This window comes from Bufo gargarizans, chromosome 2 (genome assembly GCF_014858855.1).
Source record: "Bufo gargarizans isolate SCDJY-AF-19 chromosome 2, ASM1485885v1, whole genome shotgun sequence".
In the NCBI taxonomy this organism is placed as follows: Eukaryota; Metazoa; Chordata; class Amphibia; order Anura; family Bufonidae; genus Bufo; species Bufo gargarizans.
This window is the reverse complement of record NC_058081.1, coordinates 1,305,928-1,331,424: the sequence shown is the minus strand read 5'-3', so window position 1 is coordinate 1,331,424 and position 25,497 is coordinate 1,305,928. Positions and strand designations below refer to the sequence as shown.

At 44.8% G+C, this 25,497-nt stretch overlaps 1 protein-coding gene and 1 long non-coding RNA gene across 3 annotated transcripts in view; one reads left to right on the top strand and one right to left on the bottom strand.

Annotated features, from left to right (window-relative positions):
* Positions 1–14,293, bottom strand: part of LOC122926956 (acetylgalactosaminyl-O-glycosyl-glycoprotein beta-1,3-N-acetylglucosaminyltransferase-like) — a 50,764-nt gene extending 36,471 nt beyond the window's left edge. For both annotated transcript variants that reach the window (XM_044278485.1, XM_044278484.1), the window contains exon 1: positions 13,782–14,293. The gene's annotated coding sequence lies outside the window, so the exon portion shown is untranslated. The remainder of the gene's footprint in view (positions 1–13,781) is intronic.
* Positions 4,239–25,497, top strand: part of LOC122926957 — a 38,760-nt gene continuing 17,501 nt past the window's right edge. Inside the window, exon 1 of the long non-coding RNA XR_006387738.1 lies at positions 4,239–4,316. This is a non-coding gene — a long non-coding RNA (uncharacterized LOC122926957). The remainder of the gene's footprint in view (positions 4,317–25,497) is intronic.

Genomic DNA, 25,497 nt, shown 5'->3' with positions numbered 1-25,497 from the left:
TAAATTGGGAATTGTATTTCAACCCAGAACAAGAAATGTGCTTGAACGGACACTAAATAACTCGCCCAGCTACAGCACTAGGGACAGATTTAGCTGGATATAAATTTGAGGCCTAGTATTTAGGCGCTGCGTGACAGGTATGGGTTTAGTGACAGAATTAGACTTGGAAATACACAGTAGCGGGTGTGTGTGAAGTTATTCTGAATGACCCAATGTGCACCTTGAATATTATATACCCTTTTAGGGATAGATTTCAAATAGCTCTGATATAGCAGAAACCACTAAATTATGAAATTGCTAAATTGGGAATTGTATTTCAACCCAGAACAAGAAATGTGCTTGAACGGACACTAAATAACTCGCCCAGCTACAGCACTAGGGACAGATTTAGCTGGATATAAATTTGAGGCCTAGTATTTAGGCGCTGGGTGACCGGTATGGATTTAGTGACAGAATTAGACTGGGATATGGCCAAAAAATAAACAGACTATTGCTGGTTAAATGCACTTGGTGTGACAGCTTCACCCTGATGTAGGCTTTAGCCAAAAAACAACCACACCATTGAGGGTTAAATGCACTTGGTGACAGGCGCAGCTTGCCCCTGATTTTGTATATGGCCAAAAAATGAACAGACTATTGCTGGTTAAATGCACTTGGTGTGACAGCTTCACCCTGATGTAGGCTTTAGCCAAAAAACAACCACACCATTGAGGGTTAAATGCACTTGGTGACAGGCGCAGCTTGCCCCTGATTTTGTATATGGCCAAAAAATAAACAGACTATTGCTGGTTAAATGCACTTGGTGTGACAGCTTCACCCTGATGTAGGCTTTAGCCAAAAAACAACCACACCATTGAGGGTTAAATGCACTTGGTCGCAGCTTGTGCTGGCGCACCACAAGACACAAAATGGCCGCCGATCACCCCAGAAAAATGTGACTGACAAACGCTCTGGGCAGCCTAAAAACAGTGAGCAATTGAGGATCAGCAGCTCAATGATGCACAGCTGCAGATCGATCAGTTAATCAAGTCCTTTGGAGGAGTTAATCTGCCTAATCTCGCCCTACTGTCGCAGCCGCAACCTCTCCCTACGCTAATCAGAGCAGAGTGACGGGCGGCGCTATGTGACTCCAGCTTAAATAGAGGCTGGGTCACATGGTGCTCTGGCCAATCACAGCCATGCCAATAGTAGGCATGGCTGTGATGGCCTCTTGGGGCAAGTAGTATGACGCTTGTTGATTGGCTGCTTTGCAGCCTTTCAAAAAGCGCCAAGAAAGCGTCACAAAAGCGCGAAGAAAGCGACGAACACCGAACCCGAACCCGGACTTTTACGAAAATGTCCGGGTTCGGGTCCGTGTCACGGACACCCCAAAATTCGGTACGAACCCGAACTATACAGTTCGAGTTCGCTCATCCCTACTAATAACCAAACTGGCCGACAGGGGGGGGGAGATTGTCATTATGTATAAATCGCAATATGTAGAAGAAGCCTACAGGCAACTTAATGATGAAAATACTTATGCTCGACTGAAAATTAACCCCACCTTCAAATACCAACAACAGTTAAGATCATTGTTGTGGAAGTATGTGGAACAGGGAGCCCTCACTAATAAAACCGCCGAAAAACGATACCCTCAATTTCCAATCAAGCCTGTCTGGTATCATCTACCCAAAATTCATAAGTCGCTGGTAAAACCCCCCGGACGCCCAATCGTAGCAGGGATTGGCTCGGTTACCGAGCCATTATCCCAATATCTCGATTGGTTATTGCGCCCCCTGTTGGAAGGGATACCGTCTTACTTGAGGGATACCAGCGACTTTTTAACAGCAATAAAAGAGATAGAATGGCATGAAGAATTTTCTCTAGCATCTACTGATGTTGAAAGTCTGTATACAAGAATCCCCCAGAAACTTGGAGTAAAAGTGATTGGAGATCAATTGAGGGATATGGGAAAAAGCGAAACCCTTGTGGAGTTTACCACGGACTCCCGTTCCTTCATACTCACACACAATGCTTTCCTGTTTGATGATTTGTGGTACCATCAGCAATCTGGTACAGCGATGGGTACGCCCATTGCATGTACCTTTGCAAATCTATTTCTAGCATACTTTGAATCGAAATTTGTGTTTTCAGTCAATAATCCCTTCGTCAGATGTATGAAAGCATTCTTTAGATACATCGATGACGTGTTCATTGTCTGGGCAGGTAATGAAGAAAGCTTCGCAGTTTTTGTGGATTACCTAAATCGCAAAAACGATATGAATATGTTGTTCACCAGTAAAATAAATTCCTCAGAATTGGAGTTCTTGGATGTCTTGGTGAAGGTGGAACAAGGTCGCCTGGAGACCACCATATTCAGGAAACCCACCTCCACCAAAGCATCACTGCAATTCAATAGCTTCCATCCCCCACATGTGGCCTCCGCGCTCCCCTACAGCCAATTCTCACGCCTGAATAGGATTATCTCTAGTGATAGCGAGTTTTTAGAACAATCTAAAGTCATGAAAATAAGGTTTTTACAAAGAGGTTACTCAGAACCTAGCATCGATCAAGTCTGCAGGGAGAAGATCTGAAGGTGATGTTGGTCTAAGGTCAAACCGCAGGTGCAGAAATGTAGGGCTACAAGAAAAAACTGCACTTCCGACATGGTTCCCAGTAGACCAGTGTTCACATTTGACTTTTCACCCATGGCGCAGCAAATAAAAAATGCCATATTAAAAAACTGGCACATTTTACAAAGGGATCCGACCCTTTTAGAAAAAGTGTCCAGTGCGCCTGTGGTGGGCTTCAGACGAAGCAGAACCATGGGCAGTATGATCACACAGCCAGCTCAAATGTAATGTGGATAAAAACTGGCTTGAACGTTGCGTCCCTGAGGGCAACTTCAGGTGTGGACACTGCTCCATGTGTGAACAGATGCGGAGAGGGGCACACCTGAAAACTGGAATGGTAAAACAGAGGAGAGACTTCATTAATTGCAGGTCCACCTTTGTAGGTTATGCCCGGTTCTGCCCCTGCGGCCAGTTCTATGTTGGCAAAACCTTTAGACCTCTCTTTGTCCGTTTCAGAGAGCACAAGCATAGCCTCAAAACAGAGATTGGAGCCACCAGATTAATCCAGCATATGAAAGAAACGCATCAAAACCGCGAGGACCTTCTACAGGTTGCAGGTCTAGAAATAGTGAAATTACCGCCTCGCGGCGGAGACAGAAAAAAGCTTCTCCTACAGAGAGAAGGATTATGGATCATTAAGGCCTCTTTCACACTTGCGTTGTCCGGATCCGGCGTGTACTCCACTTGCCGGAATTACACGCCGGATCCGGAAAAACGCAAGTGTACTGAAAGCATTTGAAGACGGATCCGTCTTCAAAATGCGTTCAGTGTTACTATGGCAGCCAGGACGCTATTAAAGTCCTGGTTGCCATAGTAGGAGCGGGGGAGCAGTATACTTACAGTCCGTGCGGCTCCCGGGGCGCTCCAGAATGACGTCAGAGCGCCCCATGTGCATGGAGGATGTGCCATGCGATCACGTGATCCATGTGCGTTGGGCGCCCTGACGTCACTCTGGAGCGCCCGGGAGCCGCACGGATGGTAAGTATACTGCTCCCCGCTCCCCGCTACACTTTACCATGGCTGCCAGGACTTTAGCGTCCCGGCAGCCATGGTAACCATTCAGAAAAAGCTAAACGTCGCATCCGGCAATGCTCCGAAACGACGTTTAGCTTAAGGCCGGATCGGGATCAATGCCTTTCAATGGGCATTAATTCCGGATCCGGCCTTGCGGCAAGTGTTCAGGATTTTGGGCCGGAGCAAAAAGCGCAGCATGCTGCGGTATTTTCTCCGGCCAAAAAACGTTCCGTTACGGAACTGAAGACATCCTGATGCATCCTGAACGGATTTCTCTCCATTCAGAATGCATTAGGATAAAACTGATCAGGATTCTTCCGGCATAGAGCCCCGACGACGGAACTCAGTGCCGGAAGACAAGAACGCAGGTGTGAAAGAGCCCTAAGACAGAAGCGATGGGACCATTAGGTTTTAATGATAGGAATGATTTATTTGTTTTTGCTTGATACACTGTGATTTCTGGTCCTATAGAGTATTGAATGAGTTAATACCTTGTTCCTCTATGTGATGTGGGAGGGGGAGTGGCCTGACCTGACCTTTATAGGTCAGTCACTCACCTCCACAGCATGAAAGGCATGATGAAGCGCGTCTAGCGTGAAACGGCGGCACCGTCACTGATCTATGTGCACAGACCGGCCTGTACCCGATTTTATAGAAGCCTAATAAACTGGACGTTTTACTTTGGAATTGGTGAGTGCCGCTGTTTCTTCTCATCTCTCCTTCAAATATACCACTGTGTCTGCCTCAGCAGAGCACCACCGTATCCATTCACTGAACCGCACTGCCTGTGTCCTCCTAGCAATCCTGAATACTGGTCGGGTGTAGCAGTGCCGGCAGCGCTTTCTCCTCCTGATTGTGTTCTAGCCCCCTATCTATACAGACCTCAGACCAGCCCCCTATCTATACAGACATCAGACCAGCCCCCTATCTATACAGACCCCAGACCAGCCCCCTATCTATACAGACCTCAGACCAGCCCCCTATCTATACAGACCTCAGACCAGCCCCTATCTATACAGACCTCAGACCAGCCCCCTATCTATACAGACCTCAGACTAGCCCCCTATCTATACAGACCTCAGACTAGCCCCCTATCTATACAGACCTCAGACCAGCCCCCTATCTATACAGACCTCAGACCAGCTCCCTATCTATACAGACCTCAGACCAGCCCCTATCTATACAGACCTCAGGCCAGCCCCCTATCTATACAGACCTCAGACCAGCCCCTATCTATACAGACCTCAGACCAGCCCCCTATCTATACAGACCTCAGACTAGCCCCCTATCTATACAGACCTCAGACCAGCCCCCTATCTATACAGACCTCAGACCAGCCCCCTATCTATACAGACCTCAGACCAGCCCCCTATCTATACAGACCTCAGACCAGCCCCCTATCTATACAGACCTCAGACTAGCCCCCTATCTATACAGACCTCAGACCAGCCCGCTATCTATACAGACCTCAGACCAGCTCCCTATCTATACAGACCTCAGACCAGCCCCCTATCTATACAGACCTCAGACCAGCCCCCTATCTATACAGACCTCAGACCAGCCCCCTATCTATACAGACCTCAGACCAGCCCCCTATCTATACAGACCTCAGACCAGCCCCCTATCTATACAGACCTCAGACCAGCCCCCTATCTATACAGACCTCAGACCAGCCCCCTATCTATACAGACCTCAGACCAGCCCCCTATCTATACAGACATCAGACCAGCTCGCTATCTATACAGACATCAGACCAGCCCCCTATCTATACAGACATCAGACCAGCCCCCTATCTATACAGACCTCAGACCAGCCCCCTATCTATACAGACATCAGACCAGCTCGCTATCTATACAGACATCAGACCAGCCCCCTATCTATACAGATCTCAGACCAGCCCCCTATCTATACAGACCCCAGACCAGCCCCCTATCTATACAGACCTCAGACCAGCCCCCTATCTGTACAGACCTCAGACCAGCCCCCTATCTATACAGACATCAGACCAGCTCGCTATCTATACAGACATCAGACCAGCCCCCTATCTATACAGACATCAGACCAGCCCCCTATCTATACAGACCTCAGACCAGCCCCCTATCTATACAGACATCAGACCAGCTCGCTATCTATACAGACATCAGACCAGCCCCCTATCTATACAGATCTCAGACCAGCCCCCTATCTATACAGACCCCAGACCAGCCCCCTATCTATACAGACCTCAGACCAGCCCCCTATCTATACAGACCTCAGACCAGCCCCCTATCTATACAGACATCAGACCAGCCCCCTATCTATACAGATCTCAGACCAGCCCCCTATCTATACAGACCTCAGACCAGCCCCCTATATATACAGACCTCAGACTAGCCCCCTATCTATACAGACCTCAGACTAGCCCCCTATCTATACAGACCTCAGACCAGCCCCCTATCTATACAGACCTCAGACCAGCCCCCTATCTATACAGACCTCAGACTAGCCCCCTATCTATACAGACCTCAGGCCAGCCCCCTATCTATACAGACCTCAGACCAGCCCCCTATCTATACAGATCTCAGACCAGCCCCCTATCTATACAGACCTCAGACCAGCCCCCTATCTATACAGACATCAGACCAGCCCCCTATCTATACAGATCTCAGACCAGCCCCCTATCTATACAGACCTCAGACCAGCCCCCTATCTATACAGACATCAGACCAGCCCCCTATCTATATAGACATCAGACCAGCTCCCAATCTATACAGACCTCAGACCAGCCCGCTATCTATACAGACATCAGACCAGCCCCCTATCTATACAGACATCAGACCAGCCCCCTATCTATACAGACATCAGACATGCCTCCTATCTATACAGACCTCAGACCAGCCCCCTATCTATACAGACCTCAGACCAGCCCCCTATCTATACAGACCTCAGACCAGCTCCCTATCTATACAGACCTCAGACCAGCTCCCTATCTATACAGACCTCAGACCAGCCCCCTATCTATACAGACCTCAGACCAGCCCCCTATCTATACAGACATCAGACCAGCCCCCTATCTATACAGACCTCAGACCAGCCCCCTATCTATACAGACCTCAGGCCAGCCCCCTATCTATACAGACCTTAGGCCAGCCCCTATCTATACAGACCTCAGACTAGCCCCTATCTATACAGACCTCAGACCAGCCCCCTATCTATACAGACCTCAGACCAGCCCGCTATCTATACAGACCTCAGACCAGCCCGCTATCTATACAGACCTCAGACCAGCCCGCTATCTATACAGACCTCAGACCAGCCCGCTATCTATACAGACCTCAGACCAGCCCCCTATCTATACAGATCTCAGACCAGCCCCCTATCTATACAGACATCAGACCAGCCCCCTATCTATACAGACCTCAGACCAGCCCCCTATCTATACAGACCTCAGACCAGCCCCCTATCTATACAGACCTCAGACCAGCCCCCTATCTATACAGACCTCAGACCAGCCCCCTATCTATACAGACCCCAGACCAGCCCCCTATCTATACAGACCTCAGACCAGCCCCTATCTATACAGACCTCAGACCAGCCCCCTATCTATACAGACCTCAGACCAGCCCCCTATCTATACAGACCTCAGACCAGCCCCCTATCTATATAGACATCAGACCAGCCCCCTATCTATACAGACCTCAGACCAGCCCCCTATCTATACAGACATCAGACCAGCTCCCCAGGGCTGCCGTCAGAAATTTTGGGACCCCTTACACAGCTCAAGGCCTGGGCCCCCCCTCCTACCCCACCCCTTTAGAATCCGTCCTGACTCCACCTCCCCTCCACCCCCAAGGACCTACCCCCAATTTAATTATTTTTTTACAACTACAAAGACAGTAAAGTGATAAGCAGCGATTTCAGTAAGGAATTAATTTTTGACCAAATAATATGAAGCCGCTACCATGACATTGTAGACTCTTAAGCAGGACCCTCCACTAACACTAACTGCACTACCTGTTCTTATCTGCCCAGCAATCTTCCCCTGGCACATTTCAGAAAAAACACCCTAAAAGCACAAGGTTTACTGTTAGTGTTATGGGGGATCTGCGGATGACGCACTGTTATGGGGGATCTGCGGATGACGCACTGTTATGGGGGATCTGTGGGTGACGCACTGTTATGGGGGGATCTGTGGATGACACTGTTATGGGGGGATCTGTGGATGACGTACTGTTATTGGGGGGGGATCTGTGGATGACGAACACTGTTATGGGGGATCTGTGGAGGACACACTGTTATGGGGGGATCTGTGGAGGACACACTGTTATGGGGGGATCTGTGGATGACGTACTGTTATGGGGGATCTGTGGGTGACGCACTGTTATGGGGGATCTGTGGATGACGCACTGTTATGGGGGGATTTGTGGATGACGTACTGTTATTGGGGGGGGATCTGTGGATGACACACTGTTATGGGGGGATCTGTGGATGACGTACTGTTATGGGGGATCTGTGAGTGACGCACTGTTATGGGGGATCTGTGGAGGACACACTGTTATGGGGGATCTGTGGATGACACACTGTTATGGGGGATCTGTGGATGACACACTGTTATGGGGGATCTGTGGATGACACACTGTTATGGGGGATCTGTGGATGACACACTGTTATGGGGGATCTGTGGATGACGAACACTGTTATGGGGGATCTGTGGATGACGAACACTGTTATGGGGGATCTGTGGATGACGAACACTGTTATGGGGGATCTGTGGATGACGGACACTGTTATGGGGGATCTGTGGATGACACACTGTTATGGGGGATCTGTGGATGACACACTGTTATGGGGGATCTGTGGATGACACACTGTTATGGGGGATCTGTGGATGACACACTGTTATGGGGGATCTGTGGATGACGAACACTGTTATGGGGGATCTGTGGATGACGAACACTGTTATGGGGGATCTGTGGATGACGAACACTGTTATGGGGGATCTGTGGATGACGAACACTGTTATGGGGGATCTGTGGATGACACTCAACCACTCTCAAACCCAACTGGTCAAACTTGTTGAATGGATCCCAAACACAATATGCACAATAACACCCCCCACCGCCTCCAACACTTAATTAACCCCTTCATGGCCTAAAATTTTTTTTCAAAGCAGAACACAAAGCTAAATAGGGCTGGGTGGGCTGGCAAGGGAGGGGTTAATAACAATAAGTGATGGAGGATCCTGGCTATCCTGTGGGATAATCCAGAAAACAGCTTTGCATTTTACCCCCGAGCAAAGACCCCACAACATGGAGCTGCCGAGCCAAGGAGACAACATAGGGGTCAATATGAAAATAAATCATTTGGAGCCTCTGAAATCGCTCAGCGCAGTGTGCGGCGCAGGTGACTGTCACACTGCCGTTTCTGGGTGCGCCTGTGGGATCTGTTTCAGGGATCTCACAAGGGCCCCAAATGGATCAGTTTTGCCCCCAATGCATTTAGAATGGATAAGGATCCGCTCAGAATGCATCCGTTTGGCTCCGTTCCGCCTTCATTCCGCTCTGGAGGCGCAGCGTTTTGGTGTCCGCCTGGCGATGCGGAGCCAAACGGATCTGTCCTGACTTACAATATCAGTCAATAGGGACGGATCCGTTTACATTGACACAAATATGGTGCAATTACAAACGGATCCGTCCCCCATTCAGTGTAAAGTTATGACGGATCCGTTTGACCTACACTTAGACTTAGACTTTTTCTTTACTGAGTTCTGCAGACGGATACGGACACCAAGGTTTGCATTATAGGCGCGGATCCGTCTCCGCACCTGAATGCAGGTGTGACAGTCGCCTGCGCCGCACACTGCGCTGAGCGATTTCAGAGGCTCCACATTATTTCTTTACATATTGACCCTTATGTTGTCTCCTTGGCTCGGCAGCTCTATGTTGCGGGGTCTTTGCTCGGGGGTAAAATGCAAAGCTGTTTTCTGGATTACCCCACAGGATAGCCAGGATCCTCCATCACTTAGTGTTATTAACCCCTCCCTTGCCAGCGCACCCAGCCCCGGCTATTTAGCGGTGTGTTCTGCTTTGGATAAATCCTGTATGCCGCCATTACCAGTAAAATGATAACATTATTTATGGAAACCAGTAACCTAATGGACCTTAATGAGTCGCTGGGGTCCGTCCGGTCCAACATGTGATGGAGTGGAGCACGGAGCCGGCACTGACTCCTTCCTGGGCTGACTAAGTGGGGCGAGGGCACCAGGGCAGCAAGGCACCAGGGCACCAGGGCACCAGGGCAGCTGGGCAGGCTTCCCCCACAATTCTTTCCAGATTCGATTCCACTCCCAGAGGCCAGAACAGAAGCTCCCGCCGCCGCGCCTGGCTGCAAGCCTGCAAACCAGAATGGACTGTGTCTGGCAGTGGCAGGCAGGCTGCGGCGCGCTAATCTGAAGGCGGCGTCACGGCATGAGGCGGCAGCAGGCAGCGGACAGCGTCTGCCGTCGCCTGCCGCTGCGCAGCTACGTTCCTCTGCGCAGCGGCTCAGAGCCTTTTAAAAGGGAATGCAGCCGGAGCCGGTATACCAGGTATAATACGGGAATCAGCGGAGTGGAAGGGTGGGGCCTTTCGCCGTGCACTGCCGTGCTGCGCCGGAGCTCCACCCCCGTCCTCATTATAGTCAATGGGGACGGAGCGGCGGTCCGGTGAAATAATGGCAGGACGGATCCGACAGGGTGAACAGCCTGCCGGATCCGTCCTGCCGCTAGTGTGAAAGTAGCCTTACAATCTCATGGCTTCTGAGCAACAGATCGCGTGGTCTTCACCGTCATCTGTCACTTCTCTTATCTCTCTGCTCCTGTCCCTTAACCCTATCACTGCTGCAGCCGGTCATCAGCCTCAGTGTAACCTGTTCTAGAGTCTGACGGTTCTTTTTAGGCTACTTTCACACCTGCGTTCGAAGCAGATCCGTCTGGTATCTGCACAGACGGATCCGCACCTATAATGCAAACGCTTAGATCCATTTAGAACGGATCCGTTTGCATTACCGTGAAAAAAAAAATATATATATATATTTTTTTTTTTTTTTTTGTTCATGATAGTGCAAACTGATCCGTTTTGACTTTACATTGAAAGTCAATGGGGGACGGATCCATTTGAAAATTGAGCCATATTGTGTCAACTTCAAATGGATCCGTCCCCATTGACTTACATTGTAAGTCTGGACGGATCCGTTTGCCTCCGCAAAGCGTTCGGGTGTCCGCCTGCTGAGCGGAACGCAGGTCAAACGGTGCCAGACTGATGCATTCTGAGCGGATCCGTGTCCACTCAGAATGCATTAGGGCTGGACGGATCCGTTCGGGGCCGCTTGTGAGAGCCTTCAAACGGAACTCACAAGCGGAGCCCCGAACGCTAGTGTGAAAGTAGCCTAACACAAACAATCGAATGAGTCTCTAACAGTCGGATCTTTAGATTCTTTTAACCTGAGACTCATTCGATTCTTAGACTCTGTGTACAGTGTGTGACTCAGACTCAGAGCTGCTAGTGCTTGCCTTGCCTCAGCTCTGATTGGTTGGTGGGCGGAGAGGGGAGGGGCTGGCAGAAGCAGCTTCCACTCTAGGATCAGATTACACTCCCCTCTGTACTTGTGTCAGTGACTCAGAGCTGCTAGTGCTTGCATTGTCTCAGCTCTGATTGGTTAGTGGGAGGGGAGGGGCTGGCAGAAGCAGCTTCCACTCTAGGATCAGATTACACTCCCCTCTGTACTTGTGTCAGTGACTCAGAGCTGCTAGTGCTTGCATTGTCTCAGCTCTGATTGGTTGGTGGGCGGAGAGGGGCGGGGCTGGCAGAAGCAGCTTCCACTCTAGGATCAGATTACACTCCCCTCTGTACTTGTGTCAGTGACTCAGAGCTGCTAGTGCTTGCATTGTCTCAGCTCTGATTGGTTAGTGGGAGAGGAGGGGCTGGCAGAAGCAGCTTCCACTCTAGGATCAGATTCCACTCCCCTCTGTACTTGTGTCAGTGACTCAGAGCTGCTAGTGCTTGCATTGTCTCAGCTCTGATTGGTTAGTGGGAGAGGAGGGGCTGGCAGAAGCAGCTTCCACTCTAGGATCAGATTACACTCCTCCCAAGCCCCTCCCCTCCCTGCTGTCAGCGGCTCTGCTATTGTGTGCTGGGTCAGACTGAGCTGTTTCACTCGGATCCGCTCAGTCAGAGGAATCAACTCCAACGGTTTAGTGAACTGAATCGATTCAAATGAACCGAACATTACTAGCAAGGAATAATCAATTGCCCCCCTCTAGCGATGCAATAAAGTTCAACTCAAGTCACTGACAAATGGGAGGGGAGGGGGGGAAATTATTATTATTATTTTTTATTGGAACAGCCCGGGGCCCCCCCAGGGTCCGGACCCCTTACTGGGGTATCGGCTGTACCCCCCTGATGGCGGCCCTGCAGCTCCCTATCTATACAGACCTCAGACCAGATCCCTATCTATACAGACCTCAGAACATACCCTTAGCTATACAGACCTCAGACCAACCCCTATCTATACAGACCTCAGACCAGCTCCCTATCTATACAGACATCAGACCAGCCCCTATCTATACAGACCTCAGACCAGCTCCCTATCTATACAGACCTCAGGCCAGCCCCCTATCTTTACAGACCTCAGACCAGCCCCATATCTATACAGACCTCAGACCAGCCCCCTATCTATACAGACCTCAGACCAGCTCGCTATCTATACAGACCTCAGACCAGCCCCCTATCTATATAGACATCAGACCAGCCCCCTATCTATACAAATATCAAACCAGCCCCCTATCTAAACAGACCTCAGACCAGCTCGCTATCTATACAGACCTCAGACAAGCTCGCTATCTATACAGACCTCAGACCAGCTCCCTATCTATACAGACATCAGACCAGCTCCCTATCTATACAGACCTCAGACCAGCTCCCTATCTATACAGACCTCAGAACATACCCTTAGCTATACAGACCTCAGACCAGCCCCTATCTATACAGACCTCAGACCAGCTCCCTATCTATACAGACATCAGACCAGCCCCCTTTCTATACAGACTTCAGACCAGCTCCCTATCTATACAGACTTCAGACCAGCTCCCTATCTATACAGACATCAGACCAGCTCGCTATCTATACAGACCTCAGACCAGCTCGCTATCTATACAGACCTCAGACCAGCTCGCTATCTATACAGACCTCAGACCAGCTCGCTATCTATACAGACCTCAGACCAGCCCCCTATCTATACAGACATCAGACCAGCCCCCTATCTATACAGACATCGGACCAGCCCCCTATCTATACAGACCTCAGACCAGCTCCCTATCTATACAGACATCAGACCAGCCCCCTATCTATACAGACCTCAGATCAGCCCCCTATCTGTACAGACCTCAGACCAGCCCCCTATCTGTACAGACCTCAGACCAGCCCCCTATCTGTACAGACCTCAGACCAGCTCCCTATCTATACAGACCTCAGACCAGCTCACTATCTATACAGACCTCAGACCAGCTCACTATCTATACAGACCTCAGACCAGCTCACTATCTATACAGACATCAGACCAGCTCACTATCTATACAGACATCAGACCAGCTCCCTATCTATACAGACATCAGACCAGCTCGCTATCTATACAGACCTCAGACCAGCTCGCTATCTATACAGACCTCAGACCAGCCCCCTATCTATACAGACCTCAGACCAGCCCCCTATCTATACAGACCTCAGACCAGCCCCCTATCTATACAGACCCCAGACTAGCCCCCTATCTATACAGACCCCAGACTAGCCCCCTATCTATACAGACCTCAGACCAGCCCCCTATCTATACAGACCTCAGACCAGCCGCCTATCTATACAGACCTCAGACCAGCCCCCTATCTATACAGACATCAGACCAGCTCCCTATCTATACAGACATCAGACCAGCCCCCTATCTATACAGACCTCAGACCAGCCCCCTATCTATACAGACCTCAGAACATACCCTTAGCTATACAGACCTCAGACCAGCCCCCTATCTATACACACATCAGACCACACCAGGGGGCCACTGTTACAACGTTGTCTGCGTAGTTACTTGGTCTGAGGAGCACTGCAGGAACAAGGAGAGGTTTTGTGTAAAACATGATGCCCGACTTACCTTTTTCAGGGTGCTCTTTCCCTAGGAGTTGACAAGTACATAGTATTGTAGAATTTCTTGCAGTTGCGAACCCAGTGACCAGCTGTGGGGGACCTGGAGACAAGTGTCCTATTCCGGCACAACACCACCAGAAATGAAGTATTACAAGGGTCCTGTTTAAATCGGTGGACTATCTCTCTAATGCAAGACGTTGGGTCCTCCAGACAGTGAGACGCTCGTAGATGACTCCCCTTTCATCACACATTTGCCTTGATGTTTGTCACTGCTTCCTGAGGTTACTGTGCTGAACCTTCTACATTCAAGAGCCCACGACCACTTCTAGCAGGACCTGACATACACTGCTCGACTGTGTCTCCACCGACACCACAACCTCCTGAAGGCAGCTATAAACAAAGCACTTCCCCAATTCCCCTTGTCAGGAAGGGAGATGAATTGTTGGTAAAATGTAAATTTTCTTTAGTAAAAGCCAGTGTGTTCTCCTCCCCCGCTACCAGAGAGAGCAGTTATCTGCACACACCCTGTTACTAGCCTGGACCACAGAGGCCGGGGGAGGGGGAGGCGTGAAAACTTTACAGTCCGTATAGATATTCAGAATGTTTCATGACTAAAAATGTTACTTTTCTACTCTGATTCCAAGGGTAACATTGTACATATGTACATAGTAGGCAGTATTATAGTAGTTATATTCTTGTACATAGGAGCAGTATTATAGTAGTTATATTCTTGTACATAGGAGCAGTATTATAGTAGTTATATTCTTGTACATAGGAGCAATATTATAGCAGTTATATTCTTGTACATAGGAGCAATATTATAGCAGTTATATTCTTGTACATAGGAGGCAGTATTATAGTAGTTATATTCTTGTACATAGGAGCAGTATTATAGTAGTTATATTCTTGTACATAGGAGCAGTATTATAGTAGTTATATTCTTATGCATAGGAGGCAGTATTATAGCAGTTATATTCTTGTACATAGGAGCAGTATTATAGTAGTTATATTCTTCTACATAGGAGCAGTATTATAGTAGTTATATTCTTCTACATAGGAGCAGTATTATAGTAGTTATATTCTTGTACACAGGAAGCAGTATTATAGCAGTTATATTCTTGTACTTAGGAGCAGTATTATAGTAGTTATATTCTTGTACATAGGAGCAGTATTATAGTAGTTATATTCTTGTACATAGGAGCAGTATTATAGTAGTTATATTATTGTACATAGTAGGCAGTATTATAGTAGATATATTCTTGTACATAGGAGCAGTATTATAGTAGTTATATTCTTGTACATAGGAGCAGTATTATAGTAGTTATATTCTTGTACATAGGAGCAGTATTATAGTAGTTATATTCTTGTACATAGGAGCAGTATTATAGTAGTTATATTCTTGTACATAGGAAGCAGTATTATAGTAGTTATATTCTTGTACATAGGAGCAGTATTATAGTAGTTATATTCTTGTACATAGGAGGCAGTATTATAGTAGTTATATTCTTGTACATAGGAGGCAGTATTATAGTAGTTATATTCTTGTACATAGGAGGCAGTATTATAGTAGTTATATTCTTGTACATAGAAGGCAGTATTATAGTAGTTATATTCTTGTACATAGGAACAGTATTATAGAAGTTATATTCTTGTATATAGGAGGCAGTATTATAGAAGTTATATTCTTGTACATAGGAGGCAGTATTATAGTAGTTATATTCTTGTACATAGGAGCAGTATTATAGCAGTTATATTCTTGTACATAGGAGCAGTATTATAGCAGTTATATTCTTGTACATAGGAGCAGTATTATAGTAGTTATATTCCTGTACATAGGAGGCAGTATTATAGTAGTTATATTCTTGTACATAGGAGCAGTATTATAGTAGTTATATTCTTGTACATAGGAGGCAGTATTATAGTAGTTATATTCCCGTACATAGGTGCAGTATTATACTAGTTATATTCTTGTTCATAGGAGCAGTATTATAGTAGTTATATTATTGTACATAGGAACAGTATTATAGTAGTTATATTCTTGTACATAGGAACAGTATTATAGTAGTTATATTCTTGTATATAGGAGCAGTATTATAGTAGTTATATTCCTGTACATAGGAGGCAGTATTATAGTAGTTATATTCTTGTACATAGGAGCAGTATTATAGTAGTTATATTCTTGTACATAGGAGGCAGTATTATAGTAGTTATATTCCCGTACATAGGAGGCAGTATTATAGTAGTTATATTCTTGTACATAGGAGCAGTATTATAGTAGTTATATTCTTGTACATAGGAGCAGTATTATAGTAGTTATATTCTTGTACATAGGAGCAGTATTATAGTAGTTATATTCTTGTACATAGGAGCAGTATTATAGTAGTTATATTCTTGTACATAGGAGCAGTATTATACTAGTTATATTCTTGTTCATAGGAGCAGTATTATAGTAGTTATATTATTGTACATAGGAGGCAGTATTATAGTAGTTATATTCTTGTACATAGGAGGCAGTATTATAGTAGTTATATTCTTGTACATAGGAGCAGTATTATAGTAGTTATATTCCTGTACATAGGAGCAGTATTATAGTAGATATATTCTTGTACATAGGAGCAGTATTATAGTAGTTATATTCTTGTACATAGGTGCAGTATTATACTAGTTATATTCTTGTTCATAGGAGCAGTATTATAGTAGTTATATTCTCGTACATAGGAGGCAGTATTATAGTAGTTATATTATTGTACATAGAGAGCAGTATTATAGTAGTTATATTATTGTACATAGGAGCAGTATTATAGTAGTTATATTATTGTACATAGAGAGCAGTATTATAGTAGTTATATTATTGTACATAGGAGGCAGTATTATAGTAGTTATATTATTGTACATAGGAGCAGTAATATAGTAGTTATATTCCCGTACATAGGAGGTAGTATTGGGGGTTAAATTTGGGATGGATGATAATGCCAGGATAAATTGGGAAGATAAATTGCAAGCTGGAAATGCAAAGGTTCAACGATGGAAGAACTGGAGGCTGACCTATAGAGAAAGGGTTAAAATAGTGAAGACTTACCTGGTCCCTGTCTTCCTGTACGTATCTATCATTTTTCCTTTGCCAGAATCTTTCTCGGCTAGGCTCTTTAGCCTGTTTTTCCAGCTTCTTTGGGGGAACAGGTTTAACCTGATATAGAGGGGTATAACATACCTGCAGAGGAGAGGATGGGCTGGATATGATAAATCCAAGGGTGTTCTTTGACTCCATGTTTCTAAAAGTTAATTTTGGTTGCCTCCTTGTGGGTGAATAGTATCAGGGACTGGATATTGCCTTTTGCAGAGTCTTGGGTGCGAGGCGGCAGTCTCAAGAGGGGGAGATGGACAAGTGATTACCTCCCCCAGTACCTGGACTATGCCTAAGTATTCGAAGATGTCGGGTGGCACTGCGTCACAATATGGGTGCTCGGTCAGCGGGTGTCATCCCAGATAAACCAATGAGAAGAAAACTGATTAATTAGCTGCACACTCAGTGTTTGACAAAGGAACATGTACTGTACATAGGTGCAGTATTATAGATGTTATATTCTTGTACATAGGAGGCAGTATTATAGTAGTTATATTCTTGTACATAGGAGCAGTATTATAGTAGTTATATTCCTGTACATAGGAGGCAGTATTATAGTAGTTATATTCCTTTACATAGGAGGCAGTATTATAGTAGTTATATTCTTGTACATAGGGGCAGTATTATAGTAGTTATATTCTTGTACATAGGAGTAGTATTATAGTAGTTATATTCTTGTACATAGGAGCAGTATTATAGTAGTTATATTCTTGTACATAGGTGCAGTATTATAGATGTTATATTCTTGTACATAGGAGGCAGTATTATAGTAGTTATATTCTTGTACATAGGGGCAGTATTATAGTAGTTATATTCTTGTACATAGGTGCAGTATTATAGATGTTATATTCTTGTACATAGGAGGCAGTATTATAGTAGTTATATTCTTGTACATAGGAGGCAGTATTATAGTAGCTATATTCCTGTACACAGGAGCAGTATTATAGCAGTTATATTCTTGTACATAGGAGCAGTATTATAGTAGTTATATTCTTGTACATAGGCAGTATTATAGTAGTTATATTCTTGTACATAGGAGCAGTATTACAGTAGTTATATTCTTGTACATAGGAGCAGTATTATAGTAGTTATATTCCTGTACATAGGAGGCAGTATTATAGTAGTTATATTCCTGTACATAGGAGGCAGTATTATAGTAGTTATATTCTTGTACATAGGAGTAGTATTATAGTAGTTATATTCTTGTACATAGGAGCAGTATTATAGTAGTTATATTCTTGTACATAGGAGGCAGTATTATAGTAGTTATATTCTTGTACATAGGAGCCGTATTATAATAGTTATATTCTTGTACATAGGAGGCAGTATTATAGTAGTTATATTCTTGTACATACGAGCCGTATTATAGTAGTTATATTCTTGTACATAGAAGGCAGTATTATAGTAGTTATATTCTTGTACATAGGAGGCAGTATTATAGTAGTTATATTCTTGTACATAGGAGCAGTATTATAGTAGTTATATTCTTGTACATAGGAGCAGTATTATAGTAGTTATATTCTTGTACATAGGAGCAGTATTATAGTAGTTATATTCTTGTACATAGGAGCAGTATTATAGTAGTTATATTCTTGTACATAGGAGCAGTATTATAGTAGTTATATTCTTGTACATAGGAGCAGTATTATAGTAGTTATATTCTTGTACATAGGAGCAGTATTATAGTAGTTATATTCTTGTACATAGGAGCAGTATTATAGTAGTTATATTCTTGTACATAGGAGCAGTATTATAGTAGTTATATTCTTGTACATAGGAGCAGTATTATAGCAGTTATATTCTTGTACATAGGAGTAGTATTATAGTAGTTATATTCTTGTACATAGGAGGCAGTATTATAGTAGTTATATTCTTGTACATAGGAGGCAGTATTATAGTAGTTATATTCTTGTACACAGGAGCAGTATTATAGTAGTAATATTCTTGTACATAGAAGCAGTATTATAGTAGTTATATTCTTGTACATAGGAGGCAGTATTATAGTAGTTATATTCTTGTACATAGGAGGCAGTATTATAGTAGTTATATTCTTGTACATAGGAGCAGTATTATAGTAGTTATATTCTTGTACATAGGAGGCAGTATTATAGTAGTTATATTCTTGTACATAGGAGCAGTATTATAGTAGTTATATTCTTGTACATAGGAGGCAGTATTATAGTAGTTATATTCTTGTACATAGGAGGCAGTATTATAGTAGTTATATTCTTGTACACAGGAGCAGTATTATAGTAGTTATATTCTTGTACATATGATCAGTATTATAGTAGTTATATTCTTGTACATAGGAGCAGTATTATAGTAGTTATATTCTTGTACATAGGAGCAGTATTATAGTAGTTATATTCTTGTACATAGGAGCAGTATTATAGTAGTTATATTCTTGTACATAGGAGGCAGTATTATAGTAGTTATATTCTTGTACACAGGAGCAGTATTATAGTAGTTATATTCTTGTACATATGATCAGTATTATAGTAGTTATATTCTTGTACATAGGAGCAGTATTATAGTAGTTATATTCTTGTACATAGGAGCAGTATTATAGTAGTTATATTCTTGTACATAGGAGCAGTATTATAGTAGTTATATTCTTGTACATAGAGCAGTATTATAGTAGTTATATTCTTGTACATAGGAGCAGTATTATAGTAGTTATATTCTTGTACATAGGAGCAGTATTATAGTAGTTATATTCTTGTACATAGGAGCAGTATTATAGTAGTTATATTCTTGTACATAGGAGCAGTATTATAGTAGTTATATCTGTAAGGTAGTATATTCTTGTACATATGATCAGTATTATAGTAGTTATATTCTTGTACATAGGAGCAGTATTATAGTAGTTATATTCTTGTACATAGGAGCAGTATTATAGTAGTTATATTCTTGTACATAGGAGCAGTATTATAGTAGTTATATTCTTGTACATAGGAGGCAGTATTATAGTAGTTATATTCTTGTACATAGGAGCAGTATTATAGCAGTTATATTCTTGTACATAGGAGCAGTATTATAGTAGTTATATTCTTGTACATAGGAGCGGTATTATAGTAGTTATATTCTTGTACATAGGAGCAGTATTATAGCAGTTATATTCTTGTACATAGGAGCAGTATTATAGCAGTTATATCCTTGTACATAGGAGGCAGTATTATAGTAGTTATATTCTTGTACATAGGAGGCAGTATTATAGTAGTTATATTCTTGTACATAGGAGCAGTATTATAGCAGTTATATTCTTGTACATAGGAGCAGTATTATAGTAGTTATATTCTTGTACATAGGAGCGGTATTATAGTAGTTATATTCTTGTACATAGGAGCAGTATTATAGCAGTTATATTCTTAACCATATTTCTTTTTATTGTGGTAAGAAAACAAGGCCACATGCCCACACATGACAGCGGAATCATAACATTAATAGTTACAATAGTTATCCAGCACACAAGTCATATGTAAACATTTCCAGCGATTATCATCTGCATTAGAAATAAACATTTAAAGAAAAGAAAAGAAAAAAGGGGGGGGGGGACACTAGGATAGGAAGGTGAAGAGAACCAGGGAAGGGGAGAATTCCTGCTCTATCATGTGAAATTCCTGTGTGATTTCCACGGAGACCATAGTTTTAGGAAGCAGTGGCGTGAGTTTGTTTCCCAATGCGCCAATTCTTCAAAGCGGTAGATTTGATCTACCTTATCCGTCCACATATTGAGATCTGGAGGAGAATCAGTTTTCCACAAAAAGGGGACCAGCAATCTAGCCGCTGTAATCAGCATTGTAGGGAGGTTATTCTTGGCGGGGGTGAGCGTGTCATTTGGGCACCACATTAAGATAAGTTTGGCGTCTAAGACGACTCTGGTTTTGCAAACACTATTAATCACTGATTCTATCAATTTCCAGAACGGTTGGATCTTATGGCATAGCCACCAAATGTGTGATAATGAGCCCGTTTCTATGCCGCACCTCCAGCACACTTCAGGAACCTCAGGGTGAAGTTTGTGTAAGAATTCAGGAGTCTTATACCATCTACTTAGTAGTTTAAATGAATTCTCTTGAACTCTCACACAACGACTAAAACCATGAGAGTGAGCCAGAACAAAGGCCCTCTCCGGATCCGTCAGAGTCACCGAAAGCTCTCGTTCCCATGAAGTCACATAAGCCAACTCCGGTGGTAAGGAGGAAAGCATTTCCTTGTACATCTGGGACAGTGGTCTAGAGGGAAGTTTAGGAGCCAAGATTTTCTTCTCGAGCCAAGAAGGGGAGCTGTTGCCAACGAGGGGTCTAACGTATGACTTGATATCCCTTTTGAAAGCTGCCAAATGGAAAAAGGAAGCTGTCTTAATTTCGGGACGGTCCATTATTAAATCCCATTGTAAACTGCCGTCTGGGAGAAGGACATCCCGCAGGGATAAGTCAGCGAGCCTAGACCAAATCCCAGAGGGGTTTAGCACAGAAGGGTGAATATAGCTCTGCAGCAATTTGAGAGGCATATACGGATTGGGGAAGGTAAACTGCTTGGTTTGGACCATTTTAGACCATTCTACTAGCATTCCCTTCCACACCGGGGAAGAGGCGTAGTGATTGGCTGAGAAGGGCCTAACACCCCATAGAGTAAGCTGATCTTGGTTGGTGAGTAGTACAGATTTGAGACGTGAGCAAAGGGAGCTAGATTTGCGGGTCAAGGCAACTACACATCTACATAACTGAACAGCAGTGTAGTATGACTTTACATCAGGCATCCCGAAGCCTTCAAACTTCCTATCCCTTGTAAGGACAGAGTAGGCTATACGTGGTGACCTGCCATTCCAGAGAAAGCGCGTGAACACTCGGCGGACCTCTGAAAAGTATGAGTTCGGCAACCATATAGGAATGGCTTGCAGCAAGTAAAGGAATTTGGGAAGGATGAAAGTTTTCAGATAATTCTTTCTCCCTATCCATGAAACAAAAGGGAGTTTCAGATTCTGTAACTGGGTGCGAACTCCTTGCAGGAGTGGGGCATAGTTAAGGGAAGCTAGATCCTGAATGTTGGCCGAAATATGTGTTCCCAAGAACGTAATGTCTCTGGAGGCCCAGGCAAATGGGGTGGTATGTTTAAGGTTATTGACTACAGACTGGGGACAAGAGATGTTTAGTACCATAGACTTCCCATAATTTATTTTAAAATTGGATACAAACCCAAAATCCTCAAAGGTATTCAACAATTTGGGCAAGGCTTCTGCAGGGTTGGAGGTCATAACCAGGAGGTCATCCGCAAATGCTGCAATAACATGGGTTTGTGAGCCCACCTGAAGGCCTTTAATAACAGGGTCTGATCTGATTTTACACAGAAGGGTTTCCATCACCAGCACAAAAAGCGCCGGGGAAAGGGGGCACCCCTGTCTTGTCCCGTTGGTGATGCGAAATGGTGGGGATAATGCTCCATTGACTTTGACCATGGCAGAGGGGGCCGAATATAGGGTGTTAACAGCACTAATAAACTGGTCCGGGAGGCCAAACTTCGCCAGGGACCGCGACATAAAGAGCCAGCTGACCCTGTTGAAGGCCTTCTCTGCATCTGTGCTTACCAGGACCAAAGGTTTAGAGGATCTCTTGGCCCAGTTCACAAGATGTAAAAGCCGCACTGTATTTTCCGACCCCTGTCTGCCACGGACAAAGCCCACTTGTTCCTCATGTATAATGTCAGGGAGAATATCTTGAAGCCTGGAAGCCAGAATCTTCGCCCACCACTTCACATCATTATTAAGCAATGAAATTGGCCTATAATTACTGCAGCAAGTTGGATCCTTGTTTTCCTTATGGAGAACAGTAATGTGCGCCAGTAAGGAATGAGGAGCAAGAGCACCCCCTGTCAGAAGATAGTTGCACAAATTCCTGAAACGTGGGATTAAAACATCTTGAAAAGATTTGTAATATACAATGGAAAATCCATCAGGGCCAGGACTTTTACCTGACGGAATAGACATAAGTACCTTGCGGACCTCTGAATCAGAAATGGGCTTAGTCAGGAGAGAAGCTTTAGATGAGGGTAAGGAGGGAAGGTCTAGAGAGTGCAAAAATTTGTCGGTAGCCTCAGATAAGTCACCAGGTGTAGTCCCATCAGGGGATGGTAAATTATATAAGGCCTCATAAAAGGCGCTAAATGCCTTGGCGACTTCTGGAGTGGATTTATGTATTTTGCCTTTAGGGTCTTTAATAGAGGAAACAAAGGAGTCAGAAAACTGCTTCTTGGCAATTGCCGACATCAGTCTGTTTCCTCTATCCCCATGTGCATAAGCCCTGAAACGGGAACGTAGGACTAGCTTTGCAGAAGTAACATTCAGTAAATTCTTTAATTTTGTTCTGGCTTCAGTTAGCTCCGCTAGGGTGCTTATAGCTCGTGACTCCTTATGAGAGGATTCTAGACGGGCTATGGTCGCCAATAAGGCATCCAGGGCTTGTGTCCTTTGTTTTTTCACAAAAGCGCCTAAAGCAATAAGTTCCCCCCTCAGGACTACCTTATGAGATTCCCATAGTATGGAAGGGGACGGGGGTGAGTCTGGGGTGTCATTAAACGCGAAAAATTCAGATATAGAGGCTTTGAGTTTACCGGCGTGACTTGGATCTGAGATCAGGGTGTCATTGAGACGCCATAAGCGCTCCTTTCTCTGTGGTCCGGACAGGGAGAGGCTAACAATAACAGGGGCATGATCAGATAATGTTATATTACCTATCCGGGCTCCAGAGACATTACGTATATGCGAACTAGATAGGAAAATATAATCCAATCTGTGGAAAGAAAGTTTAGCATGTGAGTAAAATGTATAATCTCGGCCACTGGGGTTCAGGGCCCGCCATACATCTAATACTTTAAGTTTCCTTAAAGAGATTTTCAGCCTTTTCAAGAGCCTGTAAGATACAGAGGGTCTACCCGCCGAGGTGTCCACCGCAGGCTCTAGGGCGACGTTGAAGTCACCCCCCAAAACCAATAACCCCTCCGAGAAGGAGGACAGTACAGCAAAGGTCTGAACGAGCCATGGTATTTGGCCTTTATTGGGAGCGTACACGTTGGCAAAGGTTACTGGGGACTCGCCCAATAAACCCCGTACAAAAATGTACCTGCCCTCGGAGTCTGCTGAGATAGCCGTGTGTTTGAAGGGGAGACATTTATGCACAGCTATACTAACCCCCCTACTGGCAGAATCATGAGTGCTGTGAAACCACTGGACAAATTTCTTAGGGGGAAGACCAGGAACTTTACCCGTTCTGAAGTGGGTCTCTTGCAAAAAAGCCACAGAAACCTTATCTTTCAGAAGGAGAGATAGTATTTGAGACATTTTACATGGCTCGTTCAGCCCATGTGCATTTAGTGAAGCGACCACTATAGAGGACATTACTGCATACAATTAGATGAATAAAGGCATAATACGACCATGGAAATACTAAAAGGTAGACAGATGATATGAGCAGGAGGGGGGAAGGAGGATGGAAGAAACAGAAAAGAACAAAAAATTAATAAGAGAACATTAAACATGTCAAGTTGACAAGTGACCATCTCAGACAAAGCCCCCGTCCGAGAAGGGGTTGGTACTTTACTTATCACCAGCCAAGACAGGATTGGACTGGTTCGGGGGCAAGAAAAGTACCTATGGTCTAAACAAAAGAGACCAAAAACAAAAAATGCGTCCAGCATCTTAATCTATCCGGACATTACCCTGCAATGAGGAACAGAATACGTCGATCTAGAGGAAGCGTCCAGTAACAGCAATAAAGCGGCCCAGACCCACATATATAACTTATGAGAGCATTAAGCCCAAACATGAGATAGGCCGCAAAAATTAAACATTAAAACATAGAAAACGTCTAAAATGTGGAAAATGTGGAAAATGTAGAAAGGCCAAGTCCGCCGTAAATAACCCGTATACACGGAGGTGAGCGACAGTCATCTCCTTTTCTGGGGCGGAAAAAACAATAGCATGAAATGCGTACAAACACCTCTGATCAGGTAGGAGCTCTATCCATCCTGCTGCGGCCCGAACGATCCGATTTGCCCGCAGATGCTGTTTGCCAGGCGGTCACACGCGGTGGTGTGGGAAGGGCGCCATCTTGGTCTGCCGGTAACCATGAGGGGATTTCCATCGGAGGAACGTCCAGGGATCGCCAGACAGATTCCAGGTCAGCAGGAGAGCGCACGGTAAGTTGCTTACCATTCCTGGAGATCGCCAGCCCAAAAGGGTACAGCCAGCGGAATGGGGTCGAGGTTTTCCTTAGTATGTCCAGGAGAGGCCGGAAGAGACGCCGCTTGGCCAAAGTGGATGGTGCAATGTCCTGGAACATCTGGATCGGGGTATTTTCGTGCTCCAGTACCTCCATTTCTCTTTGACTTTTAAGGATGGCAGCGGTATCAACATAACTCAATAAGCCACATATCACATCACGTGGCGGTTCTTGCGGTTTAGGCCTAGGGCGCAGCGCCCTATGTATGCGTTCCACCACGATTCCCGCCGCTCTATCAGGACCAAGCAGCTTAGAGAACAATTCCCGTGCCACTGTCGGTAAGGCCTCCGCCGCAAACGACTCAGGTAGGCCGCGGATGCGGA